Genomic DNA, 26,877 nt, shown 5'->3' on the forward strand with positions numbered 1-26,877 from the left:
AACCCAGGTTCAGGTTGATTTGGTAAACCGACCAATCGGGTCGGCAAGGTATATCATGTGTGAGAAATATGGTCATCACACAGAAATGTTGTGCAATGAATGGGAAAGGATGACTGTGCATGACGGGGAAAAGTTTCCCCGGGTAGGTAGTTTTAACCCAGAAGTATTACAGAATTTAAGGAGAAGAGTTTGCCTGATTAAATCTTCAAAAAGGCGTATTAGACATTATGATTATTTAACATTGTGGCAACAGGAAGGTGAAATACAAAGGGGGTTGGCGCAAGCCACTGGATCTAACCCTATCAGGAAACTGATAGCCACTGCACCCCCACCACCGTACATACCTGGAGAGAAATTGGTTGCAGAGAATGGCACTCAGGGTTATGTTAAATGTGTAGAAGTTAAGGATAATGTAACCAAAGTAATTAATGCTAACACTAATCCGTGCAAGTTGTACCCTGTTTTGAACTTTCCCCAGGATTGTGACCAAGAGGATGAGCCCACAACAATATCAGCACTCTCCCTAACAGCCACCATATCAGAAACAGCAGTAGGCACGACCCAACCCGTAAGATTAGTAGCAAAGGCCCCTAGCGGAGGGACAGGTGAGGTCGTATCGACTGGTAAGTACGGCACCATACACTATGCTGAAACCATTTCACCACATGTTGTAGAATCTACTCAGAATGATGTTGTTGGACTTAATCCTGTTAGGGTAATAGCAGTGCCAAATGGGAAAACTGACACTTCAGGAGCAACTCCTGTCAGGAACATCGCCATGCACTGTCCCTTTTCCCGAGCAGAATTAAGATCAATGATGTCTGAATTCCCTGATCCTAGGAAAGACTTAGTTGCATGTCAAAAGTATATTAGGGAGCTAGGAAATTCTGCAGAGCCAAATAACAAAGATTGGAGGACAGTTTTGAGGGCATGTTTACCCCCTACTGTTGATCCGTTAAAGTGTATCGCTGATTGCAAGTTAGATGAGGAAGTACCGCTTACAGACGAGTATAATCAGGATAATGTAAAGAGAATCAACTTACAGTTAGGGGTATATTTTCCTGCAGTAGTAAAGTGGAATAAAATCTTTACAATAAAACAAAAAGAAGGTGAATCCACACCAGAGTATTTTCACCGGGCTCTGCAGGATATGGCTAGGTACACTGGTATAGATGACATTAAAACTAATGTACACCACAGGGAAGTAGCTGTTTCAGTATTAATGGACGGTCTAAAAGAGGTTTTAAGGAATAGAATACAAACCACTAGGCCTGATTGGAGAGGTATGTCGGTGGATGCATTGGGAGAGGCTGCTGCTGGGCATGATCGGAATATCATCAGACACAGGGAGTCACAGAGTGATAAATTAATGGCTGTAAGCATACAGGCCCTCACTACCCGGCCACCTCAGCCCAGAACTGTGACCCCTGTGGGTAAGTCAAGAGGTATAAAATGTTATAGTTGTCACAGAGAGGGACACATGTCACGTGATTGTAAAGCAAGACAAATACAAAATTCATATCAATCCCCTAGACAACGACCTGATACGAGACATTGGGACCAAGGACCGAAAGGGCGGAGCTATGAGCCACATGCAGGGGAAACAAAAAGGTATCCCCCAAGAAGAGACTGGCAAATCTCTGATAGTTCCCATCTACCCCCACCACAAGTAATTGCTGCCAGCGCGATTCAGGGAGGTCACCATACCCAATAGGGGTGTGGCCACACCTGTAATCTGCAGCCAGTGAAATTGATTGCAAGTCTTGGAAGTGAATCCGAGATCACAATTGATGTAGCTGGTAAATCATTAAATTTCCTTGTAGATACGGGGGCGGCCAAATCAGTGATAAATTCGACAGTGGGCATGAGAACCACTGGTAAAACAATTCCAGCCATGGGAGTAACGGGAGTAGTACAGCACTACCCTGTTAGCAAACCAGCAGAGATTACAATAGGGCCTTTGCATACCAAGCATTCCTTTTTGCTGGCTGCATCGGCACCGACTAATCTCCTGGGAAGAGATTTATTGTGTAAAATGGGGTGCGTCATTTATTGTACTCCTGAAGGTGTATTCTTAGACATACCTGAGAATCACGCTCAGGAAGTACGAGACATGCTAGACTCCCCACCAAAATTAATGTCACATACCGTTATGATAAATAGGAGTTCATCCCAGGTAGAAGAAATGACATCCCAAATACCAGAGTCACTTTGGACTAAAGATGGACAAGACACTGGATTAATGGCAAACGTAGCTCCAGTCGTTGTGCAAGTAAAAGATGGTAGGATAGCTCCAAAAATCCCACAATACCCTCTGAAGCCAGAGGTGGAATTAGGAGTGTACCCCGTAATAGAGCGCTTGCTACAGCAGGGCATTCTGGTAAGAACATCCAGCACTGCCAATAGTCCCATCTTCCCTGTGAAAAAGAGTGGGGGGAGGGGTTACAGGCTAGTGCAGGATCTAAGGGGGATTAACAAAATAGTTGAGAGTCAGTTCCCCGTAGTGCCAAATCCAGCTGTCATCCTTATGCAAATCCCTCCCATTGCGAAATTTTTCACTGTTATTGACCTCTGCTCCACCTTCTTCTCGGTACCTCTGCACCCTGACAGCCAATATTTGTTTGCATTCACATACAGAGGAGTCCAATACACATGGACTCGATTACCACAAGGTTTCATAGACAGTCCAAGTATATTTTCACAGGCTTTGCATGATTGCTTACAGTCTTTCCAACCAGAGAGTGGATCAGTATTGATACAGTACGTGGATGATTTACTACTGTGTTCAGATTCACTGGAAGCGTCCCTGAAAGATACGAAACAGCTCCTGTTTCATCTTTCAGACACAGGACACAAGGTTTCCAAAGACAAGTTGCAATTATGCCAGACTAAAGTAAAATATTTGGGACACTGTCTGACACAAGGACTAAGACACCTGACCGCTGATAGAATTCAAGCAATTCGAGACATGACTCTGCCACAAACCCAGCAACAGATCAGAACGTTTCTAGGAATGTGTGGGTATTGCCGTAACTGGATCCCAGGTTTTTCCATTCTAGCATTACCTTTGCAGGAGATGGTCTCATCAAACAAACCTGATCGGATTTCGCATACAGACGAATCCGAGATGGCATTTGAGAGACTTAAACAGTGCCTAACGCAGGCACCAGCATTAGGTATGCCAGACTATGGGAAACCCTTTGAGCTGTACGGAACAGAAAGTGCTGGTTGCGCGGCAGGCGTCCTAACCCAAAAGCACGGTGATGCCAGCAGGCCGGTAGCATACTACAGCGCTCAGCTAGATACGATAGCGCGATCCCTCCCCACATGCTTGCGAAGTGTCGCTGCGATAGCATTGCTAGTAACGAAAAGCGAAGATGTAGTGCTAGGACACAACCTCACAATCCATACACCTCATGCAGTGTCAGCCTTACTAAATTCTGCCCAAACCAGACATGTCTCATCCGCACGGTTTACAAGGTGGGAATTAGCACTAATGGCCCCTGTAAACATCACCATAAAGAGATGCAGTGCACTAAATCCAGCAACGTATCTCCCAGGTGTGCCTGGACAGGCACAAAGGGTGGGGGATGAGAGTGATGGTGAAGGAGGATTTAGTACAGACACTGACTCATATGATTGTATGGAATATTTGACCCAAAATTTCACGGCAAGGCCTGACATCAGTGACAACCCACTGGAAGATGTAGATCTTACTTTCTACACTGACGGTAGTTGTCACAGACAGACGGACTCGGGAGACTTGTGTACTGGATACGCAGTCGTAGATGACCAAGGCACCATAGAAGCAGAACCGCTAGGCCCACCTCACTCAGCCCAGGTTGCTGAACTGGTTGCCCTAACCAGAGCATGTGAATTGGCTAAGGGCAAAACAGCCAATATCTATACCGACTCTAGATACGCCTTCGGGGTAGTCCATGATTTCGGAGCACTATGGCGCCTCAGAAATTTCATGACGGCAGCTGGTACACCGGTAGCGCATGCAGCTCACATCAAAAGGCTTCTAACAGCGATACAGGAACCCGACAGAGTGGCTGTTATCAAGTGTAAAGCACATACATATAGCCAAGACCCGGTATCACTTGGTAACAGCCGAGCAGACGAAGCTGCTAAGTTAGCAGCTGGTACCCCCAGGCAAACAGACACCACACAACTGATGGTATTTAATACTGTCAACACACAGAAATTGTGTGAAATGCAAAATTTGTGTTCCACACAGGAAAAGGCAGTTTGGAGGGCAAAAGGATATGGCCAGGAGTCCTCAGGACTCTGGACAGATGGGCAGGGTAAACCAGTGGCACCCAGAGCATACCTTCCAAGTTTAGCGGAAGCAGCACATGGGCTGACTCATCTAGGCAAGGAAGGGATGTGCAAGTTGGTAAGAGCATATTGGTGCGCCCCAGGATTTTCTTCTCATGCGGGAAAAAGGGCAATGACATGCCTCACCTGCTTGAGGAAGAATATCGGAAAGGCAATACCAACAGAACCATCTCATATCCCACCTACAGGCGGCCCTTTTCAGGTAATACAAATTGATTTCATACAATTACCCCCTTGTCGAAATTTTAAGTATGTACTAGTTTGTATAGATGTGTTTTCAAATTGGGTCGAAGCATTTCCTGCGGCCACAAATACCGCAATGTTTACTGCTAAGAAAATTGTACAGGAATTTGTGTGTAGATACGGTATCCCTAGAATAATTGAAAGTGATAGGGGTACCCATTTTACAGGTGATGTCTTTCAAGGAATGTGTAAGTTGATGGGAATTGATAGTAAGCTGCACACTCCGTACCGCCCCCAGGCGAGTGCGAAAGTAGAAAGAGTGAACAGCACTATTAAAAATAAATTGAGCAAAGTTATGGCGGAAACAGGATTGACATGGCCAGAAGCTTTGCCCCTTGTATTATACAGCATCAGAACCACTCCCAGGTCCCCTCTTAATCTGTCCCCTTTTGAAATTCTGTTTGGTCGACAACCGCATGTTATGATTAACCCTCAGGATGATTTGAAGTGTAATAATGAAGTGACTGTAAAGTATTTGGTTAAGATGAGTAAACAGCTAAGGAATCAGAATGACAATTTGAAGTTGGTGATTCCTGATCTGCCAGATAGTAATTGTCATGACATTGAACCTGGGGATTATGTAATGATACGGAATTTTCTACGCTCAGGTTGCCGTATTGACAGATGGGAAGGACCATACCAAGTCTTATTGATTAGCACGACAGCATTGAAGGTTGCCGAGAGAGAGACTTGGGTCCATTCGTCCCATTGTAAGAAGGTTGCTGATCCAGAGAGGTCCCGTGATAAAGAACAGACGGTAGAGGAAGTTGTATCACTGGAGTGTCTGTTTCAGGAGGACTGAGACGGCACCTGAGCATTGAGAATAATAAGATCGGAGGCAGTTGTCGATTCCCTGTTCCCTTTTATTGTTTTTCCCCACTTCCCATCCCATCTCCCTCAATTATTTCTTTCCCCCTTCTCATTCTTCTCCATTTCCTCCTATAAGATGGACTTGCCCCAAGAGACTGTGATCCGGATTTTCCTGTTGACCATGATGTTGACCAGAGCAGTCTGTTCCGGCGAGAGTACCATGGAGGTCGAGAGAGGTTCTGGAATGGGTTCTGATGACAAAGTTGGAGGCGTAGATTTCCAAGAACAACATAATCACCGAGTAAAGGCGAGTATCAGAAAACGATCTGGTAGCATTGACAATAGAAGGAATTGTGAAGGATTGTTAGCTGAAGAGAACTGTATCTGTAGACTCTGTGACAGTGTAGTTGAGGATGGGTGTATCAAGAAATGCCAATCCAGTTTTAATATCCACATGGACCGGCATCCATTGAGTGACTATCACTCCTTAGTGGGTAAAGTGTTAAATCAGACAGATTGTTGGGTATGCTCTCAAGTACCTCAAGGCCATAGCAAATCAGGGTTAGTACCATTCCCTCTAACTATAGGGGAGGTACTTGAGCTAAGTGGTGGGAGGCCGGTGGACAGGAGGTTTAATATCTCCAGTCCTCCTAGTTTGAAGCTCCACCAATATCATGTGGATAGATCCCTAGTATGTTTTAACATTTCCAATCCCCGAAAGCCGGGAAATTGGGAAGTGTCATGGAATAACCAAACCATGACCTTTTCATACAGAGCCGATAGAATGCCTACAGACACAGAACTTATACGCCACATAGCCGGTAGTGGAAAATATTTCCGATATAGGTATACCCTAGGAAGTAGGATCATGAGAGTTGGAGAAGTATCACCAGGATACTGTGCACATATCGTACAAACTGATACGTGTACTAAACAGATGGGAGAATTAGGGTTAGGAGATTTCATATGGAAAATGTGTAATATGGTTATGTCCTACTCCATCCCATATGTTCTCCCCGATGATGCATATTTCATATGCGGGAGGAAGGCGTATAAGTGGCTTGCCCCAAACTCAGAAGGGTTATGTTATATTGGAAAAGTACTGCCTGAGGTAATGACCGTATCCCACACTAAAATGAAGGATATTCACCGCAGTGCCCAAGCTCCTTATACTCACACTCATTACGAGCACATCGTTAAACGGCACCTGATAGAAAGAACAGAGCATCCGGCCTCTGACCTGATCCATGAATCCACCGGGATTCAATTCCTAATCGCGTTAGATATCACTCGTACCGCCAGAGGAGTGCTAAATTATAAATATATATCTGCGCTTGCAAATTTATTAGACAATATCACTGAAATGTATGATGACACATTCAGGTATACCGGAAGGGAGCTCCAAGCTTATAAAACAGAACTGGTTCAGCATAGGATGATTCTCAATTATCTCACAGCTGTGACAGGCGGGTATTGTGTTACCCTAGCGACTCAGTATGGAATAAAGTGCTGCACGTATATTACAAACAGCACCGAGGACCCGGCCGAGGTCATAGACCAAAAGATGGATGACATTTTGCAATTAAAATGGGAGCTCCGAAGGAAACACAATCTCACCCTTGCCGCTGTGGGTAATGAGCTGACCGGTTGGGTGTCATGGTTGAACCCACGAAATTGGTTCTCTGGTTTAGGAGAATGGACCCAAGGTATTATCATGGATGTAGGGAAATTTCTTTTGTGTATTCTGGGTGTCATCATATTGGTCGTTCTGATATTTAGATGCGTTCGGGTTTTAACAAAGTGTAAACGTAGCGCCCGAGTGATGAGTTTAAGAAGTGAAGATACTGTAATAACAACGACTGATTTGATTTACGACCCAACCATTGAGACAATGTTGTGATGAAAATGTGATTCCACGGTCCGTTTCTTTCGCCCGTTTCTCCTTTGTTTTCCTCCAAGGTAAAAAGACATCCGCTTGGAAGAAGAATTTGACAACCTTTTACACAGACAACTGATGGACTATGCCATAGACCCCCCATATCCCTAGTAACTTTAACTTTACGCTAGCCCAACATTTTTTTTGTAAGTCTATGGACATTGAAAAAGCTTTTTGCACACCGTTTATAGCAAAAGCATCGGGAGACTACAGTCAACATGTACATCGAGACAAGACAAGACAAGACACAAGACAAGACCTCAATCGGCAAATGTATATTAAACTCACATAGTTTATGACTGCATTTACCATAATTGCTTCTTATCTTCATCTCTACAACCTTCAGGTAATGACACACATAGTCGATAGGGAATATAGGCACAGATATCAGCACTCACATATCCCCCCATTCATGTATCATCAACTAAAATGTGCTCCCCCATTTTGTTGCAACCAAAAGCCGAAAAGAGCTCGGTAAAGTTTGACAGCCCATCCACAGACCCGTACCACGGGATAAGAAGGAATTCAAATGTATACTTCGCAATACCTCGAAGCTTGATTTAAAACACGTACGGCACGATAATACATGACCCCCCAAACATGGATTCATACACACATGCTTCTGCTATCTCACTAGGTCATACCCTTTTCCTACCTTCTTCTCTCCTCCCCTACCCAATCATAGAAATGTATTATACATGACATATATTTTTCTCTTTTTGAACTATTTTAGGAAGTGGCAGTTAATGGTGACTGCCAAAGGTTGGACTGTCAAAGTCAGAAAAATATCACGCTGCACATTGCCATATATGCACCTCATGCGTGTGCCCGCTGCACGTGCATGAGCCCTCCCGTGCGTGCGTATACTCGCGGTCGCGTGCACTCGCAGGCGCGCGGTATGCGCATTTACGGTAGAGTTTGTGTTCGTCTAGCGGGCGACTCAATCGTAACATATTTTAGTCATATAATGTATTTTGTAGATTATGGTCCCTTTGATAGAATCTGAAAGTTTAGTTAATATAGCATGTTCGGGGACAAAGAGATTCCTCTTTGTTTGATACGAAGGGTCAGACAGGGGTTACACAGTGGTGTTTAGTATCCATCGGAAGATAATATAATTAGCAATATTCCGGTGTTGGTTTGAAGCGGATTACTCGCTCGTGCGTATAGTTATGGACATAAGAAGTTTATGGACATTTACTATATTTGCACTTTATTATCCATGCGGCGGGAAACCCAGTTTCCCTCCCACCTGAGCAGTTTGAAATAGTCACAGCCCACCTGTATGAACCAACCTATGACCTTTTGTTATAATGCGGAGACTGATTCCTGTGTCCAATGAACAATAAGAATGTAGGGACCATTGTACTGTACTGTGTGTAAGTGTATATAAAGACAAGCCGACCTGGGCCAGCTCTCTACTCTTCTCAACGGTTCTCATCACTGATAATCGGGAGCTGGATATCCAGGAAGGCGCATGCGATTGTTTCCCCTTGTGCGTAAGTTCTCTGCAACCATATTTATCTCCTATTTTGTTGTAAGCCATTCTCTCTCTCCTTCCCCCTTTAAATGTAATTGTGTCTTTGTTGTATTTTAACGTGTAGTAACTCGGTTAGGTATTTTATGTTAGTTTGGTAGTGTATAACTTGTATTGTGTATTCTTTTGCGATTGAACGTTCATTCTCTCCCTTAAAAGGTGTTAGACCCTTAGACCGGTATTTGAGTGTTTATTATATTGCTAAAGGGTTCTCAGAGCGTAAGAATCGCTCATACAGCTTTTAAACTAACAAGGTTACACTGTGTTGCATTTACACCTTATCACTGCACAAAGGTTTACAATTTAAGTACATTGTTTATGATATTGTTACAAAGGTTTAACTCTGTGAGCGTCAGCGCCGCTCGTGATCTCCTCGTGGTCTCGAGCGTCCGCTACGCTGATAGCGTATCATTACGTTAGTAGGCAGCCTATAGCGTGCTTGCCTTTACGCTTTAAGCCGTGAGCGAACGTGCCGCTCGTGCGTCTCGTCCACGGCTAAGCGTTTGTACGCTATGTGCGTACTCTTACGGTATTCCATACGCCAATTGCGTACTGTGTTCATTAACCTTTTAGAGTGTTTAATATAGGATATATATTATAGGCTTTAACAGAGGAAAGGCTTACTAGGTTGAACATGTTTACACTTGAAAAAAGGTGCCTAAGATGAGACATTCTTAATATTTTCAAATATATAAAGGGACAATATATGGAGATATCGAGCGATTTATTTATTGAGAGAACTTTACATAGGACACGTGGTCACCCTTTGAGTTTAGAGGAGAGAATATTTTATACCAAACAATGGAAAGGGTTCTTCACAGTAAGGCCGTAAAGATTTTAAACTCTCTGCCAGAGAAGGTAGTAATGGTAGACTTGGTAAATATGTTTAAAAATGGATTAGATAAAGTTTAACTGAAAAAGATATCCAGTGATATAGCATTTAAACTAAATATTTTAGTAATAGCACAAATTATAGTTGTTAATTAGACTTAAAATCATTATGTCAGCTGGGTCATTGAAATAAGCTTACCTAAATACAGTATAGTGCAAGAATTATAATACAGCTTGAACTCAATGGGAAATTAGTGTTTTTACAACCTCATTAACTATGTCACTATGTCATAGACAATGGAGTAAGTTATGTTGTCAATTGAAGGGATTTTATTATTCATTTATTGTGCATTAAGTACACAGTTTCACTAACAAAAAACAACTAACTTGTGCATGGTGCTCATTATCTGAGTCTGACTGCCCATGAACCTAATCCCCTCAACAGATTAATGCTATCTGCTCCAGGGGTGACCTATCCAAAGGGGATGCGGTTAATTTGCCGGCTGTTGGGTGTTAGGATCTCCTGCTCTGTGCTGCCACGTCGCCATGGCAACCGGGAGGCAAGTGTTAGCGAAGTAACCTGAGCGCAGCTGATACTCCGGTCCGGGTTTTTACTGTGTGGTGGTTACAGGCTCTGTGCACGGCAGGGAATCTGGCGCTGGTTTTGTGCTCACAGTCTGTGAGGTCTGAGTGGGGCGTGGACAGCACCTGCTATATAAACCATCCTCTCAGGCTAGGCAAATGCTGCTGAATCTTTGTTTGTTAGTCAGTTCCAGAGAGTTAGCTAGTACTGTGTGACTTTGTATTTACTTGTTGCTTACTGCGAATAGGCCTTGGGATTCAGTACTTCATTCTGCCAATCCGGACCTAGCAGTAAGACTGGAGTCAGTTGTTTGACCTACTGGGGTTCTTTTGCTATTCTGTGAACCCAGCAGGTTTGCGGCTGTACTCTCAGACCTGCTTGCTTAATCCTCCCTCATTGTGCAGGGCGTCCAGGTGTCAGTTTAGTGGCAGTAAGCTGAACCTGTGCCCTGCAAGTGGGGGTTAGGATTGTGGATACTCTCCTTGTGTCTATATTTCTATCTCTGACCAAGGAGTTTATTCCCACACCCGTTGGTAACCCTTTGGGGTTTTTTCTGTTGCTCTTAGCAACATCATTTCAGGTGCTCCACATGTTAAATCACTACACATCGCTTAATGGTCCGCTCTATTCCATTTGAGCATTCCTGACACTAGGGAGACACCCAATTCCTGAGCTTTTGGGCTTCTCCGTTCACTTTGTGTTTATTAGTTATTCCATTACCTCCTGTGTATGTTATGTTATACTGTCTGTGAGTTCGTTTGCTTCGCTTCCCTCTCTGTTCATACACCGGTATTCTCCTGTTAGCACTGGTGTGCGTAACATATTCAGCAGCCTTACTCCTGTTGAAATTTTGTGGGAATATGGAGCATACCCCTCAAAATACTTTGCAACAGGTGGTCGATCAGGTGCAGGTCCTGACTCGACAATTTAATGAGATGTCCATTAAAATGAACACCCCGCAGACCGCTAGCGGAGCTCCCGCAGCAGCAGCGGCAAGTTCAGGGGTTAAGGAGCCGAAAGTAAATCTCCCGGATCGTTTTTCTGGAGATCGCTCACAGTTCTTTTGTTTCAAGGAGAGCTGTAAGCTATATTTCAGGCTTAGGCCCCAGTCTTCTGGGTCGGAGATTCAGCGGGTGGGCATGGTGATTTCCTTGCTACAAGGAGACCCACAGGTCTGGGCATATGGGTTACAGCCTGACTGTCCGTCGCTTAAAAGTGTTGATGCTTTTTTTACGGCACTGGCCATTTTGTATGATGACCCTGACAAGATGGCTTCAGCCGAGGCTCAGATTACGGTTCTTAAGCAAGGGCGACGGCCAGCTGAGGTTTATAGTACGGAGTTTCGGAGGTTGGCTCATGATACCCAGTGGAATGACCCAGCCCTGAGAAACCAGTACCGAAGGGGCCTTTCTGACCAGATAAAGGACCAACTGGTACACTATCCCTCGCCTGATAGCTTAGATCAGCTCATGCAGTTATCCATCCGGGTGGATAGACGGCTGAGAGAGCATAGGCTTGAAAGGGAGACCGCAGTTTCCTTTTTTCCCAAGGGAACCTCAGACTCTGAGGAATATTCCGAGGAGCCTATGCAGATTGGGGCTACCCGCCTCTCCTCGCGTGAGAAGACGCGGAGGAGACAGCAGGGTTTGTGTTTGTACTGTGGGAATAAAGGTCATGTTGTAGTATCATGCCCAGAAAAACCGGAAAACTTCAGGGCCTGAGGGTGATGGGAAATATCCTGTCAGGCCAGAAGTCAGAATTTCCTAAAAAGACTTTTCTCATTCCGGTGACTTTGGAGATCCTCGGTCAAACTGTCAAGACTGAGGCCTTTGTTGACAGTGGGGCCGATGGGGTTTTCATGGACCGTCAATTCGCCCTGGAACACTCTGTTCCCTCAGTACCTTTGGCATCAGAGATTGAGATCTGTGGGTTAAACGGGGAACCATTGTCCCAGAGTAAAATTACCTCCTGCACCAGCCAAATTCCTTTGTTTATTGGAGCCACACACTCTGAAAAATTGTCTTTTTATGTGACTGTCTGTTCTTTTGCCCCATTGGTTTTGGGGTTACCCTGGTTAAGGGCCCATAACCCTCAATTTGACTGGGTCTCTGGGGAGATTCTTAGTTGGGGTAGTGATTGTTTCAGGAGTTGCTTGAGCCTTCCAGTCAGGCTCTCGCAGCTAAGATTGCCAGGATGTTATGCAGATTTTGCGGATGTGTTCTCCAAAAAAGTTGCGGAGGTACTACCTCCCCATCGCCCCTATGACTGTGCCATTGATTTGTTGCCGGATGCTAAGCTTCCCAAGAGCAGGTTGTACTCCCTGTCACGTGCTGAGACTCAGGCTATGGCAGAGTACATTCAGGAGAACTTGGCTAAGGGATTTATCAGACCCTCACAGTCCCCAGTTGGGTCGGGGTTCTTTTTCGTGAGTAAAAAGGACGGTTCGTTGCGACCCTGCATCGACTTCAGGGAATTGAACCGTATCACGATTAAAAACTCGTACCCACTGCCTCTCATTTCGGTTTTGTTTGACCAGCTTCGTACTGCCACCATTTTTTCTAAGATTGACCTACGCGGTGCTTACAATCTAATCCGAATAAGAGAGGGGGATGAATGGAAGACTGCCTTTAATACCCACTCAGGGCATTATGAATATTTGGTGATGCCTTTTGGGCTCTCTAATGCCCCGGCAGTCTTCCAGGAATTCATGAACGATGTGCTCAGGGAATATTTGGATAGATTCTTAGTTGTTTATCTAGATGACATCCTAATCTTCTCTCATTCCCTGGAGGAACATCGGAAGCATGTACGCTTAGTCCTCCAGAAACTCAGAGACCACCAGCTTGGGGCGAAGCTGGAGAAGTGCGAGTTTGAAGTCCAGCAAATCGCATTTCTAGGGTATATTATCTCCTCAGAGGGTTTCCAAATGGAGGGTTCTAAGGTACAGGCAGTCCTGGATTGGGTGCAGCCCACTAGTTTGAACGCGCTTCAGCGTTTTCTGGGCTTTGCGAATTTTTATAGACAGTTTATCGCTGGATTTTCGTCTATAGTGGCCCCCTTGGTGGCACTCACTAAGAAAGGGGCGGGTGTTGCTCACTGGTCTTGTGAGGCCAAAGCGGCCTTTGCCCGTCTCAAAAGGGCATTTGTCTCGGCCAAGGTGCTGCGACACCCAGATCCAGAGCGTCCTTTTGTGGTAGAAGTGGATGCCTCTGAGATAGGTATTGGGGCAGTGCTCTCTCAGATGGGGGTGTCTGATAATCGCCTTCATCCCTGTGCTTACTTTTCCCGTAAATTTTCGTCTGCCGAGATGAATTATGATGTGGGTAACCGGGAATTGTTGGCTATAAAGGATGCACTCGGGGAGTGGAGACACTGGCTTGAGGGGGCTAAGTTTGTGGTCTCAATTCTCACCGACCATAAGAATCTGGCATATTTAGAGTCAGCGAAGCGGCTCAATGCCAGGCAGGCACGATGGGCTTTGTTTTTTGCTCGCTTTAATTTTTTTATAACATATCGCCCTGGGTCAAAAAACATCAAGGCTGATGCGCTCTCGCAGAGTTTTGCTCCAGTTCAAGAGACCACCGAGGAGCCATTGCCCATTGTGTCCCCATCATGTATTAAAGTGGGCATTACCCAGGACCTCTTGTCATTAGTCCTTAGAGCACAGGAGCAGGCTCCTCCAGACCTTCCGGTAGGTCTCTTGTTTGTGCCTCCTAGGTTAAGACAGCGAGTGTTCCTGGAATTCCATGCCAAGAGGTCGGCAGGGCATCCGGGTATTGCAGGAACTCGGGAGTTGCTGTCTAGGGCGGTGTGGTGGCCCTCGGTGGCTAGGGATGTGGATCAGTGGGTTCGGGCATGTGACGTTTGTGCCCGAAATAAAACTCCTAGAGGGGTTCCTGTCGGCCCAGTACATCCACTCTCTATTCCGTCTAAGCCATGGACCCACATTTCCATGGATTTTGTGGTGGACTTGCCCAAATCCTCGGGGATGACTGCCATTTGGGTTGTCGTTGACAGGTTTTCGAAGATGGCGCATTTCGTTCCACTGGTTGGGTTGCCATCGGCCAGACGCCTGTCTGAGTTATTTATGCAGCATGTGCGCCTCCACGGGTTGCCACTTGATGTGGTCTCTGACCGTGGATCCCAGTTTGTGGCCAAATTCTGGAGGGCATTTTGTTCTGATCTCCAGATTTCTGTGAGCTTGTCGTCAGGCTACCATCCACAGTCTAATGGGCAGACTGAGAGGGTGAACCAGTCCTTGGAGCAGTTCCTCAGGTGTTATGTCTCCAAGTGTCATACTGACTGGGTTGCTCATCTGTCCATGGCGGAGTTTGCCTATAACAACGCGGCTCACTCTGCTACAGGGATCTCTCCCTTCCTTTGTGTGTATGGGCATCATCCTAAGGCCAATTCTTTTGACCCCCTGGATTCCACGTCTGGTGGTTCCTCTGTTGTTTCGGTCCTTAGGGGTATTTGGAGGAAAGTGAAGAAAGCCCTTGTGTCTGTGTCATTAGTGACCAAAAGGGTTTTTGATAAGCGGAGAAGACCCTGCAGCTTCAAATTAGGAGACTTTGTCTGGTTGTCCACCAAGAATTTGAAGTTGAGACAGCCATCTCATAAGTTTGGCCCCCGGTTCATCGGCCCTCATAAGATCACCAGGGTTATCAATCCGGTGGCATTTCAGTTAGATCTGCCCCGTTCATTGGGTATCAATAAAACATTTCATTGTTCCCTTTTAAAACTGGCGTTTAGTAATCCTTCTTCCAGTGGAAGACGTTCTCCTCTTCTGATACGGGGTCAGAGGGAGTTTGTGGTTGAAAGGGTTCTTGACTCCAAGATGGTTCGGGGTCGGCTGTCATTTTTGGTGCACTGGAAGGGGTATGGCCCGGAGGAGCGGTCGTGGGTGCGCAGTTGTGATCTTCATGCCCCCAGACTGATACGCTCTTTCTTCTCGCAGTTCCCCGATAAACCCGGTGGTAGGGGTTCTTTGACCCCTCGTCAGAGGGGGTACTGTTAGGATCTCCTGCTCTGTGCTGCCACATCGCCATGGCAACCGGGAGGCAAGTGTTAGCGAAGTAACCTGAGCGCAGCTGATACTCCGGTCCGGGTTTTTACTGTGTGGTGGTTACAGGCTCTGTGCACGGCAGGGAATCCGGCGCTGGTTTTGTGCTCACAGTCTGTGAGGTCTGAGTGGGGCGTGGACAGCACCTGCTATATAAACCATCCTCTCAGGCTAGGCAAATGCTGCTGAATCTTTGTTTGTTAGTCAGTTCCAGAGAGTTAGCTAGTACTGTGTGACTTTGTATTTACTTGTTGCTTACTGCGAATAGGCCTTGGGATTCGGTACTTCATTCTGCCAATCCGGACCTAGCAGTAAGACTGGAGTCAGTTGTTTGACCTGCTGGGGTTCTTTTGCTATTCTGTGAACCCAGCAGGTTTGCGGCTGTACTCTCAGACCTGCTTGCTTAATCCTCCCTCACTGTGCAGGGCGTCCAGGTGTCAGTTTAGTGGCAGTAAGCTGAACCTGTGCCCTGCAAGTGGGGGTTAGGATTGTGGATACTCTCCTTGTGTCTATATTTCTATCTTTGACCAAGGAGTTTATTCCCACACCCGTTGGTAACCCTTTGGAGTTTTTTCTGTTGCTCTTAGCAACATCATTTCAGGTGCTCCACATGTTAAATCACTACACATCGCTTCATTGTCCGCTCTATTCCATTTGAGCATTCCTGACACTAGGGAGACACCCAATTCATGAGCCTTTGGGCTTCTCCGTTCACTTTGTGTTTATTAGTTATTCCATTACCTCCTGTGTATGTTATGTTATACTGTCTGTGAGTTCGATTGCTTCGCTTCCCTCTCTGTTCATACACCGGTATACTCCTGTTAGCACTGGTGTGCGTAACATTGGGATCCCGGTGGTCAGGATAACAATGCTGCAATCCCGACAACTGGAATACCGGCGCAACAGCGCTTGTCCCACTCGGTCACCCGCAAGGTGACTCTTTGCGCTCGCCCTGCTGCCGGCATTGTGGTGGGCGGGATGCCGCTACCAGAATTCTAAAAGCCTGCATCCCGTCTGCCGGCAAATCATATGTAATCCATCCGAAGAGGAATGGAGACCACTATTAAGTTTCTCTTTCAGACTCCTATTGAATTCATTCCTACCATCTGTTATCAAAGGAATTATAAAAGCCTTATAAGCCTTATTTAGGGTTCTCTAACCAAAAAAGGCAATATGTCATTATTAATTACCAGTACGTTAGACTCCGTAAAAAAGCACAGCTTAATAGATATGGTCAGGTTAGTTCTGTGAGCTCCAATCAGTCTCCTGGTAACTAGTCAGCTGTGCAGACTTTGTCTCATTGTGGTAGGCTTTGTTCTGACTCCTAATTGCTGCAGCAGGAGTTAAAATCTTACTTGGGTATTTGACCACTGCTGATTGGATGTTTCAGCCCTTATAGGTTGTCTCCATGGACACTCCCTGTAACTGTTGTAATCAGTCTTGTCCTGATGCATACTTGGATTTATGCTCTGAGCTGCTCAGCAAAGTTCATTTGTGTATATCATTTAGAAAGCATGTTACCGGATGATATTTCTCTATCATCCATAGGGGACGCTGGAGTGCAGTACCATGGGGTATAGATCGGGTGATCAGGTAAGCCGGCACTTTAACATTTTGAATGTGTGTGACTGGCTCCTCCTCCTCTATACCACTTCCCAGACCAGTTATAGAAATGTGCCCGGGAGAGCTGGTCACTTTCCTCTGGAGCTCCCGAGATATTTTATTTTCTTAATTTAACTAAAACTTCAACAGCCTGCCAGTTTGCCCATGCCAGGCTGCTACGGGAGAGCTGCCAGGTGGACTCGATCCCACTCTGTGGAGATTGGTGCCCGAGTCCCGGCTGCAGGGACATCAGTCCCTGGGTGTCTCGCAGTGAGCTGCCAAGATGGAGCCCCAAGCAGCCCACCACCACCGGCAGCATGGCTGAAGACTGAAGAGTGGTATGTATAACTGGGTATCCCTGTTAGCAGGGCTCCCGGATCTGCAGGGTGGCTATTTAACATAGAGCGGAGAAAAGGCACTGTCATGTGCTCTGTTTCCCCTACGCAGCGCCTCCCTCTCACAGTGACTGCCCCAACCCTCTCACCGTGCTGTGGGTGCAGGGTGGGGGGAAGGAGAAAGGCGCATTAAGCATCTCCTCTTTGTAATGTGAATTGCAGTGTTTAAAATGTCCGGGGCATCAGTCGCACGCCGCTACTGTACTAGAAGCAGGAGCGCTTACGGGAGCCACTCCCGGGTCAGTGATAGGCGGCAGGAGTGAGCTCATGCCGCGCATCGTTAAAGGGTTGTCCCCCCTCTGCTTTCCATAACTGGCACATGGCGCCATTCGCTCCAGCGCTAAGGAGGGGGGGAGTTAAGCAGTGCTCTGTGAACAGATGCACGGCTTGGACGGTGGAACTCACATTCCCCAGGCCTCCACCTCCCTCTGTTCCCAGCCTACCTTAAAGGTAGGGGAAACACTCTTTATATCTGCACTGCCACTTCAACTGTAGTGGGCATATGCAGGGAAGATAGTAAGACTCTCTCTCAGAGGCAGTTCTATTAAACAAAGGTGCAGCAGCAGCGCTGGAATAGGCAAGGGGACCTCTGCTTGCTAGGAGGTCTTGTGTCTTTTTTGTGTTTTCTGCATGTTATCATGTGTAAACTGTGTCTTGCAGCAATAGAACATGTGAGTTAGTCCAGTGGCTAATGCTCCCATATAACAGGAGGGGTCATGTTAAACACACCGGTTCAGACCCGAGGATAGGTCCATAGTAACTGTAGTGGCCACTAATAGAGAGGGGATGCGGTCAAGATGCCGCCGGCCGGAATCCTGGCGGTCTAAATACCGACGCCGGAATTCCGACCGCCACAATCCCGACCGCCACAATCCCGACATATTCTCCCTCCGTGGGTGTCCACGACACCCATAGAGGGAGAATATAATAGTGTGGCGAGCGTAGCGAGGCACCGTGCCCGCAGCGTGGCGAGCGAAGCGAGCCCTCAAGGGGCTGCGTTCCGCTCGCCACACCTGTCGGGATTGTGTGGTCGGGATTCCGGCGTCGGTATTTCGACCGCTGGGATTCCGGCCGGCGGCATTTAGTACTGATCCCATAGAGAGGCGTGTGCGCTTTGGCAGCACATACAATTAAGAAGTGGTCAGTAATTGTTTACTAATTGCCCTGCTTTAGCATGATATTTCTATGGATAGGGGGCTGAGGCTGATAACAGTATGCTCCCTTACCTGGGTTCGATTCACCCTTAGGTAAATAAATAAAAATAATATATATATATATATATAAAATGTATTTACATGTTTATATGTCTATAGGAGTGTATGTATATATGTATATACGTGTATATATAATTGTATTTATTTATGTAGCAATAGCTACGTCAATGATTGCCAGTTCTTATCGCTTTTCCTCTAACATTCAGCCAGGTTTTTTATGTATACGATTACTGTAGTGATCAGGGTAATCTACTGGCACTGTGGTATTGTGATAAAATCACTGCATATAATAACAACCTGTGTGTCTATGCAGTTTTACTCTAACAAGTCTATAAAACACGTGCGTTAGTCTCATATTGGGCTTCCTTACGCTCTCTAATTCTTATTGCTAAGGCCATAGCATGCTGTATGCTGTGCAGGGGAACAAACATTACAGTGTATTCCAGCTTGTACCAGCTTATACTGAGTCTTCTTCCCCATAGATTCTTACAATACATGCATCTGACTGAGGGTCCGTTGAGATATGGTAAAGTCGGTTTTATCTGCCCAGCTGGCTTTGGCTCCAATAAACGGAAAGTGTTTGAGACTCATCAGAACCTGATTAGACAGGATTTTGCTTAGAAAACAGTTCAAGGCAGCTGACTGTGTGGCCATTTGCATACGGTCAAGTTGGTCTCCTCTGCCCAGTTTACTGTGGTTACAATACACAGGAAAGTATTTCAGGCTCATCAGAACTTGATTAGACATAATTCAAGGTATGTTACTTCCCTTCTGCCCTAGTTTTCGCAAAATTACAATTCTGTACAGCACATATAGATGTCTCCGAGATGGTTCTGGTTACTGATACGCCTTCGGTCCTCGACTTTCGCTTACATGCGTACGGCAGGAGTTTTCCACTTAGGCACCTGTAGTGTTTTGAGCGTCCCCTTTCAACAGAGCTGTCCACTAGCGGAAGCTTGGAGGCTGTAAGGGGCTGCTTATTTTTTGCTTCCAGGGGCTGGTTTGCTGGTAATGTTGGGGAGTATCTGGAAAAGTAAAAAAAAATAAAAAAAAATTGGCACTTTTTATTTACTGTTATTCCCTTCTATTGTTTTTTGGAATATATACATTACTTATCTGTAGAAGTCATTATATAGATATATGCGTACCTCCTATTACTACAGGTTATGAAGAATGGTGAATGTTGTCAGAAATTTCTGGCAGCGCTCTGTCGTCCATTGATGGCTTCCAATCCTCTCCCATATTTATGGTTGATACACTACACTATGGTAGTATTCCGTCTCCTGTGCAGCAAGGAGGTTCGTCGGGACCACCCTTTTTCAAACATCTATATGTCTGTGTACAGATGTGTTTGTAGGTAGGAATGTCTTTATATATCTATATATTCATCCTTATATACCTCTATTGGTATGTGTACATTCAGGTGCTCTAGGAAGATTCCCTTGGCAGGGAGCGATACCTACCATCTTCTGGAAGATCGCAGTGTGGACAGGATCTCCTGACTCTTTTTCACGATTGGGATCAGGGCCACCACAATCATGGGTCATATATCTAATTTCCTTTGGAGGTAAAGAATAGTCAGGGTTTTAGGTTTTATCCACCTGGCTTCTCTCCACACCGCCATTACAGTTGATTGGCGGCACAGATCCTGAGTCTCATGACACTAATTCAGACTCCAGACCTTTAGATAACGTACCGATTTTTTAAGTCAGGTTACACTTCTCAAGGACGCCATGCTGTGTCACGGTCAGAATCTCGTCTGGAAATATGGGTTTACAGCCAAGTACAGACTTGGTGTAGGGGGATTACTTGTACTATTTCCTCCTTGTTCATTTCTGAACATTTCTTCTTCAGTAACTTGATTTTGTAGTCCTCTTGTTATCTTCCAATTTTCATGTGTTTTCCTTTGTCGGCCCATAGCTCAGGGGGCGTTACACGTGCTCACGGGAGTTGCTCTTCTGTGACCTCGAGTTGTAAGCTTCATCTCTTATCTGGATGACCTATTCTTCTAGGTCTCTTCTGGGGGAAGACATGATTACTGCTTCTGTTTCCACATGACTTATACATGAGGGATGCTTTCCTCGAGTCTCAGAACACACAGAGTTTTAGTTCTGAACGTGTAGATTCCATTAGATAATCTCCTTGTACATAAGAGGTTCGCTTTGCTGGGTCCTTCGGCTCAGTTGGTTTTCTCTACATGCAGGAGCGTTGGTTGGCCTTAAATATTATTTCCCCATAGGGCCTTTTCCATTCTGGGGGTTTTCCCTATGGGATCTCTCTTTTTCACAGGGACTGGATTTCCTCCTCTACAAGCTGGTCCAATTTCCTCTGTAGCGGATTTTCCCTAGGTTCTGGTTGTGCAACCCTATTGGTCTCTCCGGACCAGTACAGGTATCCTCTTAGGAATCTGCACTGCTCATTGATGTCCTGGCCCACAGTTTGTACTCTACCACCTTTGGTTTTTCTCCACAGGTCGACTTATCGACATTTTTCCTTGCAGCAGACAACTCCTACCTCACTTGAGAAGAGGACAATATTTCTGATAGTTAGTAGGGGGTTTTCCTAATTTTTATCTGTTCAAGTGGGGGGCTGTAACAAGGGAGTCCTTTGTCTGCTCAGTGGTCTTGCCAGTTAGTTTAGGTGTTAACTGACTTTTCTGCTCTTTCCCTGTTTACTGAGGCTGTGTAAACAAAATACAACTGTTTGTTCTTATTCTATTGTCTAGCCTTGCAGGTCTCTGCGTTCGGGCTTGTTCTGGCACCTGCGTTTGTCAGATTGGCTGTTTAAGGTGTGGTGGTGGAATGCGGGGAACTCTAGTGACTCAGCATGTTGGGTCTCATTTTATGGGACAGACCGGAGTACTTTTCCATGAGAGGTATCTGGCATTCCATGTTGGTTACGCTACTGTTTCTGTGGACGCATGCCGTTTGTTGTCCAGGCATTCCTATACTACCGAACGGCTTATGTTGCCTGGGGTGCATACTCTTGATGGTTGGCGGCAACTTTTCCGTGTTGCTAAATTTGTTAGCGGCAGATCTCTGTATGCACTTCTTAAGGTGAGGAATCGTTTGTCGGTCTTCTTTATAACACGTCCTGCCTGACGTTCAGCTGTTTGCTCAGGGCGTGGTTGGGCTTCAGCATTATGCCTTACTCCTTCGGATCTCGATTGATATTGCAGTGTTGCAATCTTTCTGGCTAGCCTCTACAGTCTATCTGTGTTTTGGGATACTATTGTGGCTTCGGTCTTTGTGTAGCCATACTGGCTCCACCTTTGTTTCGCTATCTGCCTGGCCAGCTTCAACATGCTATCTGGCTCGCTGGCAGGGCTCTTGGTGCAATATATATATCATGGTCAGTGGTTCGATATCTGTATCCCAGTTATTTTGTTTTGTATGCTGATCCTAGCCTCTGTGTCTTCAAGGCTGTTCCTGGCGTCTGTCACCTCCGTCTCTTAGTTGGTGGGTATCTGTATCACTTGCCTCTGGGTAACATCCTTTGGTCATGCTACACCCTTCTCTCGGTTATGACCTTGAGTCTCGGCTTGGCTGTGCCGTTTTCCAGATTTCTCAGTGCTCTCCCGCCCGATTGGGAAGCTCTGGGATATCCCCATGGTACTGCTCTCCAGCGTCCCCTGTGGATGATAGAGAAAACAGGATTTTGGTACTTACCGATAAATCCCTTTCTCTGAGTCTGGCAGTGTGGTTTTATACCTGGTTGCCCCTGTGATTTCCGTGTGGCTGGGTGTACTTTACAACTGGTTGCAAGGTTTCCTTGCATTACTGTAATTTTGCCTTTTTTTATATGTGTGTTTCTGCTGTTCCTATTTTATGGGGATCTCGCTTTATGGATGTCTTGTTTACCTCCTCCTCTGTTGGTCGTGTTGCCGTCTCTCCTCGGGCACAGTTTCTTAACTGGTCTGGGGAGGGGTATAGAGGGGGAGGAGCCAGTCACACATATTAAAATTTTTAAAGTGGCGGCTCACCTGATCACCCCATCAGAGCCGGCGTAACCTGCTCAGCAAAGGGGGGTGGGGGGTGTCAAAGCAGGGAGGCGCCAACCTGGAAAGGCGCTCTCCCTGCTCTGCATCTCTGCTGCTGTGCGCTGTTGCTGCCGGCTGCCACAGCGCCTCTCACATTGTACAAGCAGCGGCGCTGGCAGCATGGTCGCGGATCTTCTATCCCTGCCCCACCGCTGATGTGATCTCATGTGGCGCTGGAGGGAGGAAGAATGGTGGGGAACGGACTGACTAGCAAAAGCTGGCTTCGGGAGAGAGAGAGCTGCAGTTACTGCTGACTGCAGTACTGCCAGGAGCCACTAGATGCCCCCCATCTCCATTGAGTCATGTCACCTGCCAAGGCCCTGATCATCAGAGAGACTGCCCGGGACCCTACTGTCTGTCTGTCTGTCTGTCTGTCTGTCTATCATCTGTATCTGTTTGTCTATAGACTCTAAACCAATCTATCTATTTACATATATATATATATATATATATATATATGTGAGTGGATTTTCATTATATATATATATATTTATATATATATATATATATGACAGATAATGGCGAGTGGGCACCCACTGCTGTTGTAAATGAATGCCATGGTGCCCTCCTTATGGATAATGTAGTCACACGATGTTTCCCTAGGATGGCACTGGCATATCGCCTTGAGAAAAACGTCCTGCTCGGCGTTGAATCGTCGGCGCACTGTGCCTTCTTTTGTATCATAATACGCAAAAAAAATCTTTAATCAAGTGCGCTGAGTGCCGCCTGGTTTCTTCTACAAGGATATGTCAGACCCATCCTAGGGAACCATCGCATGCTCAAAGTGGGGCGGTATTCAGCAGTATGGCATACCGCCACTTCGAGTACTGGCAGGTCACCTATAGCGGGAAGATTTTCTGTGGGGCCACTTGTCATGTGTGTCCCCATCCCCCTAAGCATGTTACCCATCACAGCTATTAGAGCGGCTCATCCATATTGCATGAAGAGGCTCCAAGGCCCTACCCAGCAGAAAGGGAGCTCCAGCACACATGCTGTACCAGTGATGTCGCACACATCGGATCAGCGGGGCCGCGTCTGGCAGTAAGGTAAGTTAAGCACTGCACTCCTGCTGCCACGTTTGTTTTATTGTAGAGGGGATGGAGTGGAGACAATTGGGGCTGGCCTGGGTACAAGGCAAGACAACTGAGGGGGGTATTCAGTAGCAGTCGCTATTGAGATGCGATCGCATCTGCCCTCTTTGCCCCGCAGTGCACACACAGGACCCACTCTACGCGGGTGGGGAGATGCGATCACATAGTAACATAGTAACATAGTATCTGAGGTTGAAAAAAGACAATTGTCCATCGAGTTCAACCTATTTGTGGTGTCCTATGCATGATGATTTGACTAAAATTTCTGACTGATGCTGCTGTCAGCCATTGCATTTTATCCCTATTTATAGTAACTATAATGCATGACTATGCACCATACCCCTGGATATCCTTATCCAATAGGAATTTATCTAACCCATTCTTAAAGGTGTTGACAGATTCCGCCATTACAACTCCCTCGGGCAGGGAATTCCAAACACGTATTGTCCTTACCGTGAAAAAGCCTTTACGCCGTATTGTGCGGAATCTCCTTTCCTCTAACCTGAGCGAGTGTCCACGAGTCCTCTGTGTTGATCTAACCAAAAACAGGTCCCGCGCAAGCTCTGTGTATTGTCCCCTTATATATTTGTAGATGTGGATCATATCCCCTCTTAGTCTCCGCTTTTCCAATGTAAACATGCCTAGTCTTTCAAGCCTTTCCTTGTATTCCATCGTCTCCATGCCCTTAATTAGTTTGGTCGCCCTCCTCTGTACCTTTTCAAGCTCCAGGATATCCTTTTTGTAGTACGGTGCCCAGAACTGTACACAGTCTCAGTTATGCGAATGCCTCTGCCTGATTGACAGGCAGAGGCGTTTGCGGGGTGGTATGAGGCAGCAATGTGGCGTTGCAGGGGCGCACCATTTGTCGGTTGTGGGAAACGGAGGTGGGTTCGGGTCAGCAGCTGCCTTCACTGCCTGGCTGCAGAGGCAGGGTGCATTCACAAATCTTCCCTGTGCTCGGCAGCACCCAGCATGCGATTTTATCATTAGCAGTTTTGCAATTGGTACTATTGTGTGGCATTGCCCCACCCATTTGCGGCATGCGACTTCGGCGCTAACTGTCCCTTTATTGAGTATGGGAGGGAGGGTGCAAATTTATAGTTTGCAGGGGGGTGCCGGACACTCTTGCACCGGCCCTGCACCCCATCTATTCCCCATGGTACTGCACTTTATCGTCCCCTATGGACTCAGAGAAAGGGATTTATCGGCAAGTACCAAAATCCTCTTATCTCTATGATGAAGCTATCCTGTACGCTGTGAAAGATCTGCTAAGTATCTTACTATAGTAATATAATTTGCGTATATTGGAAATAACTGTTTGGTATATTATAGTGCAATTAATCTGGAGTATTCTGAAGATCTACTCAGTTGCTTCCTGCTGTGCAATATACTAGTGCTATTGGAAAGAATTGTAATTTTTTTTCCTAGAAGGCATTTATATATGCATGCAGAAAACCTGTTACTACTTATCAATTCATAGCTCTACTGTGGAAGATAATTGTGCTACTGTAGAGAATTGTACAATGTTTATATGCAAGGCTTTTACCTACACATAAAAAAATATGTTACTTCTAATTTATTCTCTATTGTGGAAAAGACTTCTATTGTGTGAGAGAATTGTCCAGGAAAACATTTCTTAGTGTTAGTTATCGAAGATGTCCTGTTCCCTTTAAATATATATATCGGTTATTGTGAGCTTATACTACTTAGAGCTGAAGCACTGGTGGCTGTTGAGCAGGGCCGGTTCTAGGCCGTTTTGCGCCCCGGGCGGGAAATAGGGGCGTGGCTTCATATGGTCAGTTACGCCCCCTGTACAGTAGTAGCGCCGCTGAAATGCTGTGCGCGATGACGTCATCGCGCACCGCACAGCAAAGGTCCTCTCCACGAAGGGAAACTAGACGAGTAGCGTCTAGTTCCCTTCGTGGAGAGGACCTTTGCTGTGCGGTGCGCGATGACGTCATCGCGCACCGCACAGTAAAGGTCCTCTCCACGAAGGGAAACTAGACGCTACGCGTCTAGTTCCCTTCACAGCGGGACACAGCAGCAGCGGGACACAGCAGGCAGCGGGGGGCACAGCAGTAGCGGATCTTGCCATGGTGCGGCACCCTCCGGATGGCGGCGGCGCCCCGGGCAAAAGTCCTGCTTGCCTGTGGCAAGATCCGCTACTGCTACTGAGTACCAGTGAACGATTGTGGTTCCGGGAACGAGGGCTGTAATAGGCGAAGCACTCAACAAGTGAGTTCTGCAAGCTCAAGATCATAGTAAGCACTCATAACAGTTTTTTATATAGTGCACACTTTTTCTGCAGCACTTTACAGAGATTATTTGGCCATTTACATCTGTCCCTGCCCCAAACACACTAAGATATATATTTTTTTGTCGATAGTGAATTAATCTACCAGTATATTTTTGGAGCGTGGGTGGAAACTGGAGGAAAGCTATGAAATAAGGGGAGAATATAAAACCTTCACACATTTCGGGCCGTGATGGGAAATGAACCCAAGACCTCAGTGCTGTGAGTCAGTAGTGCTAACCATTATTTATTATATTAAACATTATTAAAGGTTTTTATATCCAATTGAATGCACATATAAGTATATTGTTTATGCAAACATAACAATTATTGTCCCTGTTCACATATGTAGGAATGTTTCTTTGTTAAATAACATGTTTTTAAAAGAAGTCTTATGTAATAGTATAGTATTTGTTGTCTTATGTAACATTTTATTCTTAAGGTCCATACACATTAGACGATGTCACTCTGTGAGCGACGTCGTCTAATGTTTCCCCCTCCCGGGCCGGCCGGTCGGCGGCCAACTGTACACACTGAGCGATATGACCGCTCATATCGCTCAGTGACGTCACGCTTCCGCCAGCCCTGCATGCAGGTCGTGGACGACAGTCCAGATCCTGCATGCATGCCCTACCGACAGCGACGATCGTTGCCGACCCGCGGGGCCGTGCATCGGTTGTCGCTGGCGGCATACACACTTGCCGATAAACTGAGCAACGTCGCTCAGGGAGGGGGAAAATGAGCGACGTCGCTCATGTTATCGGCAAGTGTGTATGGACCTTTACATTTGCTATTTCCAAAGATATGTTTGACCGTATAATTTATAATAAATATAGTATGACATATTTAATAGAATAGATATTTCTCTGTAACCAATAAGATGGCTGTACATCTTTTTAA

At 46.1% G+C, this 26,877-nt stretch overlaps 1 long non-coding RNA gene across 1 annotated transcript in view; it reads left to right on the forward strand.

Annotated features, from left to right (window-relative positions):
* The window catches only part of LOC135067339 (uncharacterized), a 50,612-nt gene extending 24,361 nt beyond the window's left edge, over positions 1-26,251 (forward strand). The window contains exon 3 of the long non-coding RNA XR_010253608.1: positions 26,071-26,251. This is a non-coding gene — a long non-coding RNA (uncharacterized LOC135067339). The remainder of the gene's footprint in view (positions 1-26,070) is intronic.
* The last annotated feature ends 626 nt before the right edge of the window (positions 26,252-26,877 follow it).

Source organism: Pseudophryne corroboree, chromosome 1 (assembly GCF_028390025.1).
Source record: "Pseudophryne corroboree isolate aPseCor3 chromosome 1, aPseCor3.hap2, whole genome shotgun sequence".
Taxonomy (NCBI): domain Eukaryota; kingdom Metazoa; phylum Chordata; class Amphibia; order Anura; family Myobatrachidae; genus Pseudophryne; species Pseudophryne corroboree.